The sequence below is a fragment of the Lineus longissimus genome, chromosome 5 (genome assembly GCF_910592395.1).
Source record: "Lineus longissimus chromosome 5, tnLinLong1.2, whole genome shotgun sequence".
Classification (NCBI taxonomy): Eukaryota; Metazoa; Nemertea; class Pilidiophora; order Heteronemertea; family Lineidae; genus Lineus; species Lineus longissimus.
In genome coordinates, this window is record NC_088312.1 from 9,393,131 (window position 1) to 9,411,500 (window position 18,370).

At 40.6% G+C, this 18,370-nt stretch overlaps 2 protein-coding genes across 5 annotated transcripts in view; one reads left to right on the forward strand and one right to left on the reverse strand.

Annotated features, from left to right (window-relative positions):
* The window catches only part of LOC135488465 (midasin-like), an 86,627-nt gene that overhangs the window by 21,914 nt on the left and 46,343 nt on the right, over positions 1-18,370 (forward strand). The window lies entirely within an intron of this gene.
* The window catches only part of LOC135488462 (uncharacterized), a 32,111-nt gene that overhangs the window by 4,138 nt on the left and 9,603 nt on the right, over positions 1-18,370 (reverse strand). The window contains exon 1 of one of the 4 annotated variants that reach the window (XM_064773087.1): positions 11,788-11,845. The exons of 2 other annotated variants lie outside the window; for them this stretch is intronic. The gene's annotated coding sequence lies outside the window, so the exon portion shown is untranslated. Of the gene's footprint in view, positions 1-151; positions 227-11,787; positions 11,846-18,370 lie in introns of those variants that run through there. One more of the 4 variants, XM_064773086.1, reaches the window with a different exon arrangement.

The following is an 18,370-nucleotide window of genomic DNA, read 5'->3' on the forward strand; positions in this document are numbered from 1 at the left end:
TAATCTGATGAGGAAAATAATGATAAGGGAGTACGTCAAAGTGGCGTCTTGCCTCTTACGATACCGGTCATGTATATATCAAACTTTATCTTTATTTTTCTATCCACCAGTCTGTAAGTATCTTTACCTTCCCAAGATATCGCCCACTTACTGTCTACTAGAAGTACTTGTCGTTACAATCAACAACTTTACCAACATCTTGACTTGTGTATATCGAGTCTTGAGGTGGATTTCACGTTGTTCGAAGTATTGGACATTTACTCAAGTGGAGTGAAAAGTGCAATAATCAACAGAGCTGGCAGACATGTGAAGAGTAACTAACCCTCGTTGTGATCAATCTCATTATAGGATCAATGATCACACTGCTGTCTCAGACCCATTATGCAATGGTTCAGGATCTTTTGCATGTGCAGGCCTGAATGAATGCCCCTGTGCCCAAATTCGGGGGCGGGCCCCTAAAAGATAAACAGATTGTTGAGGTGAATGATCCCCTCTGAAGCTTGCTTTGCTCCTAAAAATCCCTCAAACATGCTTTGCTGTGACCAAATTTATGCAAATGAAAGCCTGTTTTGTATCACAAGTCAGATTCTTTTCTGCTGAAAAGGAACAGTTGTAAGAGGTTAGACTTCTCTCTCCTGATTCCTGGTGACAGGATGCCACCATCGGCATCCACCCTTCAAGCGTCATTGACGCCACTGGAAACAAAAGTGCCAGTCCGCCTGCCTCTCTAATGGCATTGATGACACCTTGCTGCATGTTGGAAACTCCTCGACTAGAAAATGCATAATGCTACCATCAGATCAGGCAAATTGCTTCATGCAGTTCGGTGAACATGAGGAAATTAGTTCTCTTATCGGCAGAGTTGGGGAGAAAAAAATCATGACTGACTTCGTTGCTCGTCACCTTGCAGGTTTTTGACTTTGAGGTGGCAATGTTTGCTGTTGTTCTGTGGAAGGCTTGGCACTAGTAAGAATCTTGTCCATTGGCAGGGGTGACTAAGGTATCCACTGATTGATATTGATCTTGAGAGGAGCGAGACACTATCTTCCTTGCTTGATTAACTTTCCAGTGAAGAAGGTTTTAACATAAATCAATAGAGGAATTCATACGCTCCTATCTAATCGGTTGTTGCTTTCACTTGGGATATCCCTGTGTGGATTTCGTTCTGCTAAATTGGTTTTGAATCGATTTCTGCCCTGTGACCCGTCCATCCTTTCCTGAGCATCCCGGGCCTACATCTGTCAATAATTCCACTCAAATCATGTGAGATTCAGTCACCTGTGTCCACCAGATGAAAGTAATGAGTTGTCTTGGTTGGTGTATTCTGGTACCTGGTGATGAGAAACTTATTTTACCAACAGAGAACAGCAGTACCCTTCCAATACAATACCGAACCTTTTCTCGATGTGGGCTGAAGATTTATTATGTGTTTGACCAGTAGCTGCAGCCACTAAAGATATTCGTGTTCTTTTTCATGTTCTGCCTTATTCATTTCCAATGCTTTCTCTTTGCCTTGACATCATCCCGACCATTGACTAGCCACATATGTACCCCTCAGTGTATTGACTCGGCTCAGATATCTTATGCAGATCACCATTTGATTGACAAGCCTGAGAAACGTCGCGATGGTGGTAACGACTTGAAGGATTGGTTCTGCATGACTTCACCAATGTTCAGTAATGGCGTTACAAGCTTCCATTTGATTGGCCAAGCTTACCTTCTGCCTGAGGTGTCACGTTCACCAATTCGTTTTCACACTACTACGAATTGTACGCGTGACGGCCTGGCGGGCTAAGTTTTTGCTTTCATAATATTAGTTTATAAAATACTTTCACTTTCTATGGATATGTAACATTAGCTGTCATAAATGAACGAATTCAACATAGCGTCCACAACCTTCGAATAGTACATCCAGTGAAGAAGCCATACCTTTCATATTGGCATGTCCATTAAAGAGGCTCAAAGTTTTGATTGACTTATCCGTTGAAAATATCGTCGAGTTCCCAAAAACCTTCCTCTCACATCTAGACATTGTTCCGCAAAGCTGGCAACGTCCATTGATTTCACTTCAACTGGTATACGCTCACCAAGCTGATTGGGATTCCAACAATGTGCAATGTTTCCAGTCGTGAGAGCACATTCTACTGGCAGTGCGCTGCGGTGGTGATGGATTGATCACCAAAGATACTTCGTTGTAGAAATCATTGATTTCCGTAGAGAATAAACAGCCACTTGTGGGCTAAGGTAATGAGTGAGATTGGTCACTTCTGACCTCCCCTCAAAGCAAGTCACAGATTGGAAAAAATAATGAGGCACCCTTGAGCAATAGACTGACTACAAATAAAGCTTTCTGTTTTGCATAAATATCTCCCCCCTATTTATTTGCTAAGCATGAAAAGAGGAAGAAGTTAAGCCTGCTGCTTTTCAAAACTGGCCTGGCATGATTGCATGATGGCTCAAAAGTACAGCCTTTGTTGGTTAGGGTTGACACAGATATCCCAATTTTGACGATAGCTCGGCCAGCTTATTGGTTATGGCAATGATCCTTGAGTTACCATTAATAAACCCAGAGCTTGTGAACTGACTAAGAGCTGGAATCCATCACCATATTCTCTTATATTAAAAACTTATATCATGTTGAATATCCTTGAGACCTCCACATTCCTGTCCCATGTTAAATAAAGCTCAAAATGGAATGATGTGACAATAGGCAATAGCAGGCTCACTGCTGGCTGACTTATGTTTCGGCATGTCCTTCTGACATTAGCACGATTCCTATCGATCTTTGGATTATTATTGACCAATGTGGTCCTGATGAATAGTATAGATTAGCCTTTCACACGCTATGCGATATGGGCTGTTTTGGTTCTAGCCATTCTCTGAGGCATCCTAGATAGAGCTACGAAAAAATAAGGTGACCTGCCTAAAAATTACAAGCAGTGTCAGTCAGCACAAGAATTGAACCGAATCTCCCCACATCTCAGCAATTCCAACTCCTGAATTACACTATCCCTTAAGAAATATAATTTTGAGCTCTGAATTTGCCCTGGAAGTTCATGTGGCACATCCTGGACAAGTGGCCAATACCTTATCTGGCCTCCACTCTTCTGGCATCTATCGCTTTCCCGTTAATAGACGTATCAGAATTCTGGCCATGCCGCACCGCCGATACAATGAGCCGTGTTCTAATAAATCACGGCAGCATCTTGTATTCTCTTCGCTTATGTATTGAAAGACAAACCGTTTACAGTTTCCTCGCTACCGAAATTGATTTTTGGTTTCGAGGTTCTTCTCAACGCGGAGTGTTTTTTGCTGTGGTTTGGATAAGTTTGCCTCATTTCCCTTCAGAGTTCTAATTACATTTGCATCTGCCACGAGGGTGTGCTTCTTTTTTGCACTCTACAAGAATGCATGTATGACATGTTGATACTAGATAAAAGATAAGAAAAATGAAATATGTCATGATCACTTCTGTTGTTGATGTGGCTTCATTCACGTCTCAAGATCATATCGTTTGCTCTGGTTCAATGTCGTTATAAATGGTTCTATCATTTAGATATTATCGCTTTGTGTGGTTGTGTGGCTGCCCTTGAGACCAAGGGCTATCGTGGGATCTAGAGGGTGTCGTTGAGGCCAAGGGCTATCATGCACTTTCGTCCTGAGAGTTAAACATCTGTCAGGTTGGCGGTTCAACCCATTCGCCGCGTAATACAACGCGTAATAAAACGTCGGACTACTATAAACCTGGAGTTTCTTCCAAATTGTCATTCCTGTTGGTTTTCAGGGATGAACATACTTTGAGAAGAAGGCCTTAGGCAAGTTCACCATGTGACCAGGCTGACATGTTTTTCCCAATATGGTCATATTTCTCTATTCCTCTGGGGCTTTACTGCAAGCTGAACAACACTTGGCTCCTAAGTGAAGTTATTTGCCATCTGTTGAAGTTGCAAATTCAACAGTCTGCAGTGCTCTGTGTTGGTTGTTTCTGTGATTACAGGATATTCAATATAGTTAGCTTGGTAAGGCTCCAATTCATGTATATCTCAGCGTGAAGGCCTGTCTGAAATTGAGTTTGCCAAGCTACCCCCAATTACAACTACTATTTCCCTCTCGAGAGTAGCTAACCGCCTTAGTGAGGTTCCACTATATCACCATATGATCAATGTTCTGGTCGGGGTCTCCAAAAATCAATGGCATATACAGCCGCAAAGTTCATTATCTGTATGAATTTCATGACTCGGCAAATGAAATCAATATTCAATCTGGAATACTGATGAATCTCGAGCCCTGACACAACTGAGCTCGTCTTCTCCTTGACAGTGGGCCCGGGCAGTGGACGGCTCATAGTTAGCTGCTATTGACCTTCTCAGGGACCTTTAAATTTGATGAAATTTGATTTGAGTCACAGCGATATTTCTCGACCGATGGGGACACTTCAGCTGTGTCACATTCCTTGGAAGTTCCATGGAAGTTATAATTGCCTTGTTATATTCCCTCCACAGTCTCAGTCTAACACAATGATTGATATTTGAATGCCATGCCCAAATTGACATCAACATGACGACCTTGAATTAACCTTGGTTGAAAGCCGTCGCCCTGAAATCAAGTTAATATTCACTGACCTTGACATCCTATCAACATGGTTTCATGCGTGATTTACAGATGCACATTCAAAAAGCAATTAAATGCCTGCAACGGAAGATTGATGAGTCTTCTGAGCTTTAGTGGCTGTGGAATGATGGTGCAGTTGACACAGACCTTTTAGCAGAATACAGTTTCCAGCTTTAATTTTGCTCTATTGTTGAACCAACATGTGTATCATCTTTTTGCATTCGATATTCACTTGTTGTCAGACTTGCATGTGAACGTCCTTACAATGTCAAAGAAGCGGCATTGTGCAGGGCCATTGGTAGATGTTTGATGACATTTGTTACGTACAACTTACTGGAAGCAGTTCAAGATGCTTTACTTTCTTCAATCAATGAATGCAACGCATATAATTGGCGTCAAAAAATCTTATAAATTGCATGCCATCAACGCATCTCCTGAGAAACAGTTAGAAACGAACTTAGTAATATAAAGTTAGGAATACAATACAGGAGATCAGATTCGTCAACCATCGGCAAGGAATACCAAATAAAAGATAATTGGTATATCTGAGCTGCCAACACCTGTTTATCAGGTGCTATTAGATATCGAAGAATAAACACATCAGGTTTAGACATGTTCTATTTGCCAAACAGATGCATTCAGCCAGACTGTCAATTCTATAATGGCTGATGTCATCTGCAGCATTTACCATGATTTTGATGATGAATAATTTGCAAAATTTCACATTCATTTTGTGATTTCAGATCTTCTTCTTATGATTTTTGCGTGCGACCCCTTATGAAGAGGCGAGAGGGTGAGGAGGTGTTAAGCCAAAGGGTCAACATGAATGGTTGAAACCTGGTCGTTTTCAGTTCAAAGTATACTTGTAATGGATAGGTTTCTTCAATCACAATTGTTTTGACTGAAACAGGCTGTCCGTGATATACAGATGGATCTTATAATAGCATTATTGCCATTCAACTTACAAATGCAGAATATAAATAATAATGATAACACCCATATGCACTTGGAAGAACTCCCTCTACCACGACAATTCCATTCAGCAAGCAAGTTCTCTGTGGATTGCCAAGTGCCGGGCGATTATCTTTATATCATTGCATTGAGCTCAAAGATGGCTAGCTCCCCTTTGATAAGAAATGATTGGCCTTCTTCTGATTGTCTTCTCTAAAAGGAAGACTAATGCAGGCTTACTCTGTTGATGACTCTTTGATGCTACCGGCTACAACCATCCTGGAGGATGGGCATGAATGGCTGTGTCAATGGCTCTTTGTTGCTACCTGCTGCAACTAGGATGGAAGGAAGTAATGACACTCACAATGAAAGTTAAGAGTGCTATGTGGTAGTAGCCATTCTTCGGTTTAGAATTGTACCTTGATGCAGCTGACTGTAATTAGATCGGTACAATTTCAAGCCAGTATCTTAGAGTAGTCTAAGAAGAGAGAGAAAACGTCTTTGATCATGTGTGTGAAATTAAGGTTGAGGCAGAATACCTGAACCATTGGATCAGTGATCATGCTGTATTTGACTGAATCAGTTTACGAATGTTGCATATTGTCCCTTTCGACAATAGTAGGCAACATACTTTCAAGCTTGGTGATAAATTGAACCCAGCACAAGACTGATCTCAGCTTGACGAGCCAGCATATTGTCCTCTCACCAATACAAGCTGAAGTCTCATAAATGGTCTTATTGTTTGTCGTTGGACAGGAATAGGTGTCAATGCTTAGAAACCTGTCTTGTAACGATTATCATCTTTCAAGTCAATTAGATACTGGTCATGCATATGATGGCCGTACATAATGTGTTGAAGCAGTCGTTTTTTTAAGTGGAAATTTTGCTATATTTGAACAGGGACAGGAATAGTTCCGAGAGACACTGGGACATTTTGCAAGTCCATTTTGCAACAAGTAGGTAGTCTGGATCCGGTGTTTCATTGTATGACAGTATCTCATGTGTAGTATTGCCAAGGAGTCTGGCTGAATGGATGAAATATACACCGCTGAGATTCCTTACTGGCCAGAGATATTGAGACTAATGACATGGTAGCTTGTGGGAGCTTCTTATTGCCAATATCATTTGTTGGCCTGATGAAGTTATGCTCTTGGGTAAGAAGAGGATTTGCCTGAGATTTATGGAAACATAAATTTAACTACCATTTACTCTGTAGTTGGGGCCGGCAATACTGTTTGCATGCCATGGCACTAACAGCATCAGAGATTTCTATTCCAGGAAATCTTTATTCGGTTTTGTTGAACTATTTGTCGTCGTGGCAGTGGTATAGTCATATCAACCTCGATCTCAGAAACTGTCATATTGCAGCGGTTTCTCATCAAAGAACAAGCATGAAAACGTTGTAACCATGCAGGGTGAAGAAAAGACAATGAAAAATGCCAGCCTGCATATCATTGTCTCTTTTGTATCAACCCATACATCCATAGTGGCTGTGATATAGCCATGGAAGCTTGGCTCAACTTGATTATCTTTGACAGCGTTGACAACTGGCTTGCATATTCTGTCATATGTGGTCAGCCTGTCTCAACCGCTGGGAAGTTGAGGTATCTCTCCCAATACATTCCATGAAATATGCATAAGGCTTGTTAAATTACCACAACAAGATCATGAGATTTCATCGACTGAGTTACCAAGGATAGGGAATCGTATCATGGCTTGTTGCGTCTCCAGGGCTGACCCGTTGAAGCTTTAGTATCAAAGGAGGGGTATGGGGATATTGCTGGCTGACTGGTTGAAAATGTACTTATGAAAGAGTGATCCTATTAGCACTGGTGCTTGGCCTGTCATGATGCAATGGAGTTGAAGTGTTGAATGTCGATGTTACTTATGATTTAGATGAAGTGGCATTCTGAAACATCAGAGATACTCCGTCTATATTCTGAACGCAAGAATGATGACAGTTTATTAGTGGGGCATTGTGATCGGTGTTTTTTATGGTAGGAGGCACCAACTGCTCATGTAATAATCAGCTGTCAAAAGAATCTCGACCTATAGGTCAAATCACGATTTTTGTTGATGGTCAATTATTGGTTCACTTCAAGCTTCTTAGCTGGGAATGCGATCGGATTTGCGATTGTCAATAAAGAGAGAAAACCAAGAGAATGTGCCCGATTGGATTTGGTCAACCATTCAGTCGCGCATACTGGCCAGAGAATTAATTTCACTGGACGTCAAGCTGGACTGGACAAGAATAAAATTGGTTGATATATGAGGGAATTATCTGCTGTGACTCATGTCAAGATGAGAGCTGTATTGAAGCATGGCGGTATATTTTGGCGACTTTTCCCTAGTTCCCTTAAGCGCCTCGCATACAAGCAATTTTCATTGCAGCTACCTGGGATTATAATTGATCCTATGTGTGACAAGAGGATCTCTCATCTGCGGGTCAAACCGGTAATCACTGGGTTTGATGTTAACTCACAGGTCGCAGGTGCCTGCGATGACCACCAAAAAAGAGTGATTATTGTTGCATGCGATTTAAATTGCTCATTTGCAAGGGACTTTGATAACTTAGTTTGGAATGGGAGGCAATTATGTCAGCTTTGAAGAAAGTACTGGACATGCTTTGTGGACCATTAAGGTTGCTCTTGTTGTTGATGGCAGTGTTTATCAGCGAGAAACCTGATGAATGGGATTGATGTGATTGATGGCAAAGTACTTCTGCAACCAGTCAAAGTGTGTTGATTGATGTTGCGATTCATCAGATTAGAAATGTAGTAAGCCCATTTCTTTATCCTCAGAGGGAGGGGTGTGCTGCACTTTACTATATAGAAATGGTCTCACATCCATCAGTGAATTTTATAAAATATGAAAGAAATGCAAAAGTCTGATTGTTTAATGTTCTTACTTCTGTGGATTTTGGTTGAAAGTTCGGTTTTATTCGCTATTCTTGTTCCTTATTTATCTTATAGATCATTTTATTGAAATTATGGTTTGGCTTGAGGCTATAAAGCAATATTTTGGAAGTTATGGACGGCTTATTCCTGAACAGGTTTAAATTGCTGGAATATCCAATGAGTTTTCTTTGCCAATTTTTTACATTTGTCAATAACATGTGAAACACGATGATTATTGGTGGAATGCCTTTTAGAACTGTTGTGTTTTATTTATTTGTAACTGGAGATTTTGATTAAAGTTGTTACAATGTTTTTTGGTCTTTTGTTATTGTAAAATGGTGAAATCAATCGGTGATCTACATATACAGTAGAACCTCCCTATCATGGACAAAATTCAGAATCATTTAGTCATTGTTTGATACACGAACAATGCAGAAGCTAACTCCTCTGCTGATCCAGCTCATCAAGCTCGCTGAATGTCAATATCTCCATGTCCAATCAAGAGCACCTAGATCAGTATGAGTATACTTCACCTCTCTGTTAGCGGATCTCACAGAATGCGATATTGGCAAGGACAAAATCGTGACTGTCTTATATAAAGGCAAAGCAATTGTGTTTCGTTGATTGAAAGTGAGGAGACTTGCCCAAGGTCACAAGCAATGTGTTTCTAGTTGGATGTCTGGTTTCTTGAATTACCAGGCTTAAAAAAGTTCTCAGTTCTGGGTTGCCCTAGCTCAATCTTTAAACATGCCTGTTGATAACTCTTGAATTAAGAGTTTGAAGACCTAAATCAAAAGATCATAATAACTGCACTACGGCATTGTATAAAATTGCATTTCTATTTTCCTTTTGAAATGACAATGTCCTGTTCTGCGTGCTTGTCTACTGCAGGTCTGGTTATGGAGAATCTTCTCTTCATCCTCATAGTGGTAATTGGCTATGGATCACATTCCCCCTCCAGGGGACATTAATCAAGTCCATTACAGCCTAGGGCTGGGGTATAGCGTCCTCGCAGTGTCCTTGGCCAGTAAATTTAAACAAGATGCGAAAACGATTTGCCAAAGTTATCCGAAAATGTCACGTATGTGTCTCATAATAAGACAGCGTCAATACCCTCTCTGTATAATCTCTAAGGATTCATAGTTCATTACCCGTGATATCATTGCTTTGATCTCCTCTCCATACCTAGCTCTATATGGACGCATATCAGACATTGACTACCAAGTAGATTGATGAGATAGGCTCTTAGATAATCAACGACCTGGCCCAATACTGTAAACCCTCAAATTTGTGGATCATTGGTTATATTTATTTTACTTATTGGTAATTGGTTGCATTTTGAAAGCTGCAAGTTAAAGAAAATATTGAGACACTTTGTTGATGAATCTTCTGGAGAGGAAATGAAATAACACAGCTAGTTTCAATGTCACTGCATAAGTCTGATCTCCAATGACAATTTGTTACAAAATCGGGGAGCAATTTTGCAGCAGCTTGACAAATTGTCGAGAAAGATCAGTCGTCAAGTTAAAGAAAATGTTACGCGATTATCTTGAGTTGCATCTTGAATGTGGAAACCCTGTCAATGACTCGCATTGATCCAGTTAAACTGATGCTTAAGCAGAAAGAACCTTTCAGAATATTGTGGTATGTCGACGATGTTATCATAAAAAGCCTCGACTGATTGAGAGGCAAGAAGATTTTAAATTGGCTGGTTTGGAATTAATGGTAGCATTTGGGTTGATTTCTGATTGTGTGGCTGGGTGTCCATCGACTAGGCGTATCATATTGACATTACATCTTGCAATTTTTGGCACTGCCTATTCAAACACCCGCTCGAGTCCCAAAAAAAAGGTGTCAGGATTAAATTTATCCACCAATCATTGGGTATTTTATCAAGGAAAATATTGATGCTGGAGTGGTCTGATAATAGCCCATTGACAAATTGGCTGGTTGATTTGCCAATGTTGGTTCGATCTTTTGGTATCTATGAGCTTACAAAAAACTGTTCATAAGAACTAAGATCCAAAAATCCACTCAATGCATATCCTTTTGTATACATGTTGTAAGCATTCAAGGCCAAGTTGAGAAAATATGTGGAAAATTTAATTAAATTTGGTAAGACATGTTCCCGTAGAGACCTGAGCATAATTGTCTGCTACCGCATAGCAACATTTCTCATCATGATTTTATCGCTCCGTAGGAAGATCACTCAAATGTTGCTATTAGCGTGATTAGTGTTCACTTTAGAGGCAACACCGCTTACCACTTCTAATTATCAAATCTCAGATTGGCGTACAACCCACTGAATGCTGGGTAATAAATCGTCATGAGTTGTAACGCCAGGATTGACAATATGGGATGTTTTCCTATTAGTGTGGATGCAGCCTGAATTCAAATGAGGGGTAATGCGTTTAGTGTGGTTGACACTTTGAGTTTGGGATGTGGGCTGGCAAGGTTATCACGGCTGGTGAGTTGCTGGTGGATTCCTGGTAGGCTAACTTTGCGGTCAAGGACCTCTTCTATTTTGTGTCCTTGAACCTTGTCCTTTTGAATATTGTAAACTATTGTTCTTAGAATGAGCAGGCCGAAAGCTGGTGAAGTGTGAAAAGCCTGTCTTTTGGGAACGTTGTTTTGTGATAGGAAAAAGAAGTATCCTAGTTTGTCTCTACTTCTGAATGTGGTACACCTAGTAAACCTTTGTGTGCAAACACTTAACTTGATTGAATCACATGGTGTCACCATGGGATGTCTCAGTGCTCAGGTTGATGATGCAGGGGTATTGAGTATCTTAATTCTCAGGGTTTTTTTGATTGATGATAATTGACGACATGCAAATGGATTCTTGCACTGACAATGGGATGCCTTGATCAGGATTCAGTTGGCAGCGATTCCTGCAGAACGCCGTGGAATTCCAATTTGCCTTATGGTCTCAGATGAGGTCAGAAAGGTTATATCAAATGTAAACAGGCTGCTTTTAATGCCACATGTGCTGCTCTTGTTATTCCGAAAGATGTTCCACCTCAATAAAAGATAAATGCAACTACTGGATTAGGCTACTACTATACCAAGTGTATGCCCACCTGTTAGTTAGTAATTTCCAAAGCAAACAGAATTGCCTTCAAGTTGCTTCACAGAAACTTTTCTCCAAGGTGTTAAACTTATACCTTATGCAGATTATCTTCAAATAGTGTTAAATTATACCTTATGCAGATTATCTTCAAATAGATAGAAAATATCAGATCAAAGAGATGTTTGGGGTGCTGTTGGCTTTTGGTCGAGTGTTAATTAGGCGTTATTTGGTGATTGAATGCAAAAGAAATGTACTAACCTTATATCAGATACCTGCAAACATTTGAGATCTCTTAAAACTCCTCTTTAATTATTATTAACTAATTAACTGGTGACAGCAGCAGTGTATGACCGGTCATACACTGCTGGTTACAGTAAATCCAGGCACTGAATCTATTCGAAGCCCTACAATCTTTGACACAAGTTCGTTCGGGATTTAGAACTTAGACCCATAATCCCACAAAGACATATAACCTCCAGTTATTGGCTTAAAATGCTGCAAGCTCTTAATCCAGGTTGTGAGATGAAGTGGCCAGGAAAATTGATTGGATCAATATAGCACAGGGGGGTCAGTAGGGAAAACTGTAGACCCCATCTAACTGGTTATCATTTGTTACATCCATGTTTAGCCCATGGCTGTGATGAAATTTTTCACGACTGTGAATGCTTCTTTCTCTTCTTCATTCCATAATGTCTTTGAGACTATAGGAAATGGAAGGATACTTCATCCACCATCAATTTCAGGCTTTGAATGTCTCTCCTCTCTGTGAGGGCTGTTGCTGTTGTTATGTCTAGTCGGATGTAGCCTCATATCTTTACCAGTGCTTTGAGCCGACCAAAGCTAAGACTGGTTTCTGGTGTTCCTCATCAACTTTGTTTGCCTGATTTCAGCAATTGTCAACAATTCCTGCACTCTGGGGCAATGTCTTGTCATGTTGTTCCCCTCGTCCCAAAGCGTTCTGTAGTTGGCTTTATTCCCAAGCCTCCAACAATTGCCTGCGCGCTGAGACAATCTCCCCAGTCCTATTATTGGCCCTCCAATATCCTATTTACTCAAACAAGATTTGTGGCGGGGACAGTCATCATGGGATGCACAGGCAGCATTAAGTTATTAGCAAAACCAACTATAGATGTTAGTGTAATGGATTTAACTTGATGGTTAGATCTATGCTAACCAGATTGTCAACCAGTTGCCCCTAGATGAGCTAACATGGCCCTTGTGATTACCATTCTAGAGAAAGCCAATTCTCACTTGCATTTAGTTTGCCTTGTGCATGTCACACGGCATTTTCATTTTCTGTCAGCTTGGAAAATTTGCAGCTTTTAGACTCCCATTACTGCCACAGTTCACCATTGCTGCAATGTGATGCATATAGAGTTTGCCTACAAATTGCCTCCAGTTAGAGTGCAGTTTTGCTTGTTGCCAGTTTTAACTTGAAGAGCAAGAGAGTGTACATTTGCCATACAAATGCCATTTTACTCTCAAAAGGCACCAGTGAAATATCCAGAGGGAGGTGCAGAGGAGTGGATGCCCCCCAAAAAAACTGACCCTAAAAGCCATCTGGGCACCCACTCCTTCTCAAGAGCGCTTCTTTTATACTACGGCTGCTGGCCTCGCCTCTGCATTAGAAAACTTTCTATTAGAACAACAAGAAAACTAACTAATAACTGGCTGCTTTCGCTCTGGGGAAAGAGATGTGTAATCAGAATTACAGCATTTCTTTTTACTTTTACTTTTTCCTCTACAAGATCTGCTACATGATAACTGACATGACACGGCAGATATTCTTAAGCAAAATTGCGTGATTCTTTCACGTAACCTTACCCGTCCTGCTTTAGAAATGTGATATGTTTTACCAAATGATCTGCACACAAATCAATAGTTTTGCATGGAGTTGATTAAAAACCAAGAAAAAATTATCAGATCAGATAGCGAAACGAAAATAGCTTGGAAATAATTTGGTTTACGTATGAATTATGCTCAAGATCTCGTAGATTAATGCATAAGTTGAAACCTTCTTGATATACAAAGTACTTCCAAGTGACCCTGGAATCTTCATGTGCCGTGTAGTTTTCTGCTTAATTCTGACCATAAGCATCATTTTAATGGGGTTTATAGTAATTCAGTCCTCAACCCTGACCTTACAAAGTTACAAAAAAATAGCTGGGAATGTTGTCGAAACAGGCAGCTGGTCTCCCTTGTAATCCAATTTAGAAAGTAAACGAATCGACCATGCTAACTACTCAACTGAGGAGATTTGAGGCGATTGGGCCAAAAAGAAACGATTTTCGTTACAGGTCCATTCACCTTGTAATACTGAGACAAATAAATCTATATTAGAGAAACAGAAAAGGATGGATTGGATTGGGTTTGTAAAGAAGATCAATCTAAAGCACCCAGAGCAAATGTTTGGACTTGATTTAGTCAGTTGTGGAGTGATTTTTCTTCAGAAGTGACGATGAGAACTCTGATGCGAGATATTGCTCACCATTTAAACTGAATTCAATACTTAACTGATGCTGAAATGTTTTATATTGAATAATTTGTAGAGTTGAGATCGGTTTCTGGTGAAGTTTTGAACTACTGATGTCATAACAGATTCTTAGGAGTGTTGCTCCTGCTGTAGAGGAAACCAAGCTTTTGTGTTTACGGAATCGATACCAGACTGGAGGTATTGGTCGCCTCACCAAATACCGCAAGGGTAGAGTTAAAATGCGCCCCAAACCAAGGTGGCAGCTGAGGTTTTGGGCAAGATGACAGCGTCACCCAAGCGGTGTGTGGTGAGAATATCAATACTAACAGTGAGGTACAAAACTCATGATTTCCAGCTTCTAGTTGGAAAAATCAAAGCCACAAAATTTATTTTCAAATATATTCTTTGTAATTGATTAACTCCGTACTGCGGCTTAGAAAGCTGAGTTGAAAGCAGAATTCGGCACACGCGTGTTAAATCTCGAGTCTGTAACCCACCATTCATTTCCCTTACTCTGGGTGAAATAGAACAAAGAGTCTTTGATGTGAGTTTGAGCAGCTAATGGCCAAGGAACTGGAGTAGTCGTTTACAAGTGAAGCCTCGGGTGGCGGCCATGTTCAAGTAGACTTGGCGAGGGGAAATGCTTTTCAACTCGTAACTGATCCTTACTTGCTTCAATATGGTTATGATAATGAAATCGATGTGTGGTGTTCATGTAGCTCTCATCATCAATAGTACCCTTGTTCGAAATTATCCACTTGTACAATGTAGCAGGCTGCATCCGTTTTCGTTTTGTGAAGGATTAGTCAGACCTAATGTATTCGCTGAAAATGTTATACCAAAAGTGCATTGGTGTGTGTATACTCATATTATGAAAAAACCAATGCACGAAAAAGAAACAAAAATTTTTGGAAAGATCAGTATAGTGCAAAAATAGTACAGTTCCATTGCACTTCAGTGCAACTGTGTGTGCATTATAGATTTGAACGTGTCACTGCACGCATTTTATAAATTTCACGGGACACTTCAGGGATCACCGTTGGCATTCCTAATGATAAGAACATTCAACATATTGATGTGAATAATGTATATGACATGTTTGCTCCATCCATTATTCATTCAATATTTGTTTTGCTGGCAATGCTAATATTTGATGAAGTCCACAGACTAAATTAATTAACCGTCTACAGTTTTTGATGATGTTCATATCCGAGTCATATTCAGAGCAGGAATCATCCTGGACCTCCATCCAAAGACTAACCTGGGCCGGTAGCACCACTTGCCTAAGGGTGTGGAGGCAAGACTCGATCACAACTTTAGAGAAGAGGCAGAGCCAGTGCATCAGCCAGAGTCATTACGCATCTGGCATCAAAGAAACGAGCAAGAATAAAGTGGATTTTGATCATAAATTTCAGATCACTCGGATTGCATGGAGAATTGATCATGATTAATTGAAATCGAAGACACAGCTCTCTATCATTGCGTGACATCAAGGCACTGTCTTTGGAATGGTGCATGTGTCAGAATTTGCTCAATTTAATTCCGGGTTTACCGGAAGGCACTTACGAAGGTTCCGCATCCTAATTTATTTATTAATTGCCCAAGTTTTTTTAATGACAGTTCCAGAATCTTGATTGAGTAGATTATCTCCTGTAGTGAAATTATACCAGCTGCTTGGCTGAATGATTTTAAGCGGTTTAAATCTCAAATTATCAATTTTTGTAGAAATATGAATGTTATGTATGAAACAGTACATAAACTTGCTGTCCAATCTTGTCTTCAGTAGTCTTTCATGTCAAAGACAGCTGCAAAAGAAGCGGAATTTTTAGAAATGTGTCTGATCCAAATCACTTTCCAAAGGTATGCTGTGTTACCCATATTGCGTCTCTGACTATGGATACAGATCTCAAGTTATCATATGTGTCACAGGAGGCAACACGAACCGCTCAATTTCCTCTGGCCGAGTGAAAATGAGCACAAAGAGAAACTCTAATAGAAATGGAATAGCAACGGGTCGGACAAGAAGCGATAACAGAAATGAAAAAGCAACTGGTCGTAAAATTTGCCTTTAGCATGCCGCATTACCCATGCACCATCTCTTCTCCTTGCTTATTACCGATCCAATTAACTTGGTGAGCCCGGTGTGGTTAGCAAGTCCCCGAGGGTAGACATGATCTAGATTTATTAAGACCACCAGGGGGACGGGAACTTTTAAGATAACCATGGTGCGGTGTTCCACACTGAGGAGTAATCAATGACATATAATGATGTTGATCTATCTGTGAGATTGGGATTGAGTTTGAGATGGACGTGGTGGCCAAGGTCATAAGATCGACTGCTTGGTTGTTGCCACATTGTCAAGTTGTGGCATTCAGTTCCTGGGTAGGGTTGATTGGAGGGTACCTAGCATTGATGGTATTCCTATGTTGATGATCCGTTTCTGTGCGGGGTCGGTTAGATGGTGCCCAGCATTTATGGTGCCATTATTCCTGTATTGTGATATTCAGTACCTTTATGATGGTTGTGGGGATAAATCTTCCTTTGAGATGTTCAGTTCTGGTGTGAGATTGGTTGGAGGGCAACCTTTCTGGCTTCAAGGATCGTCACAAAATGATGTATATAAAAGGTTCTAGAAGGTTGCTTCCTCTTGTGGTACTGAAGGACTTCACATCTAGGGTCAAGTTACTTTCCCTAAATCAATAGCCCAAGTGCCTCCAGTACATGATGGCACCAGGCCTGGCATTTATGAGGGCAATTAATACTTCATAAGTGAGGCTGAAGGAAGTATTGTCAGTATCTGAAAAATGTCAGGTAATGGCATTGCTGATTGGTGCCCAATTTCTGTGTGTCGTCGGCACGACTGATTGCCAATGTATTGGCCGTCTCCATCTCAAAGTAATGATCTGGTCTGTGACGAATTGGGTGGTGTTTAAATCTCCAATGCGCCACCACAAAGCACATATCTCCAACTGACTTGAAGCACTTGGCAAATATTTGCAATATGAGTGTGCAACAACCAAAGTGTCTGATATTGTCGAGTAAATGGAGAACTGGAAAAAAATGAAATCGTCACTCGACAGATTTTCTGGATCATTATCTAAACTGAAGAAGTACGCATCTCTACTTCATCGCTGATCGGGTTTCTATCTGCGACGAAAATCAATCCATATCAGAATCCTGTTTTTGCTAAAAAATCAAACAACATTGAGAAATGTTTGCACATCTCTCGATCGTCCCCGATTTGAGTGCATCATCTGCAAGACTGACTCTGCCAGCTGCTGCTTCCCAGATAATTGAAAGTGAGATGCGGAGAGAGTTGCAGAGGTGCTTGGTGAATTTAATAGAGATTGACGAAGGAGCAACAGAGAGTGGGGCAAAGGTGAAGGAGATCAACCATTGCTGCAATAGAGATTGGTGCAGAGATGTATATTAAAGAGGTTGACATGAAAGACAGTGGCCGAAGAACAAACAGAAATTTAGGCAGAGGTATTTGGTGCATTTGCAGAAGATTTCAGGGGAAGGGAAGAGATTGTCGCGCGCTGAAGAGAGAAAGTGACTTGTGTTGACTATGTTGTTGCTAGAGGCCAATGGAGAAGTGCAGACATCATCAGATTGATCGTACAGTGAAGAGGGATCGCTATTGCCCGGACCCCTTTCTCAGTTTTTCCGCTCTTTGTTGAGACGCACTCTGTACGTCTTCTCCTTGCTCTAATTGGTCTCCATCTTCTCTCACGAAATCAATGCTCTTGACACCCCTGTTGGCACTATTGGTCTCTGGATCATGTCTCCGTTTGAACACATGTAGAAGGTGCACAAGTCCTAGCTTTACTTTCGTAGCTAAGTGTAGCGAGCCGAATCACTTTCTTTTCCCATTAGCAAATCCTTGAACACTCAATGTTAACATTGACACAGGCTTGGTTTGTTGTCATCCTGGATTGATTCTCGTTCTGCACATGGATCTGTCATACCAAGTGAAGCCAATTTCAATGATTACGAATGCCTTCTGCTTGATATGTTCCACGTTTGGTTCCATCTGAATAACCATGGATGCTCTCAAAACAGTTTGGGTTGCTGGACTCAAAGAGTTAGGCTACCCCATTCAGATTTGAGTTGACTGCCAAATGTCACAGAGGAAATAGTCTCATAGTCTTCTAATCTTCAAACTGGATCAGATCCACCTAAATGGTTAATTGCAATTTTCAGCCATAAATGAACCACAGTTTCAACTAATGGATGTGAAGTAAATGAAAAAACATCACTCAATCTAAAATGAAATATTTGAAAATGTGATTTCTCAGTTCTCTGATTGACTGTGTGGTAGCTCCAGGCATCTCCAAATATCTGCTTAATGATGTTTGTTATTAAATA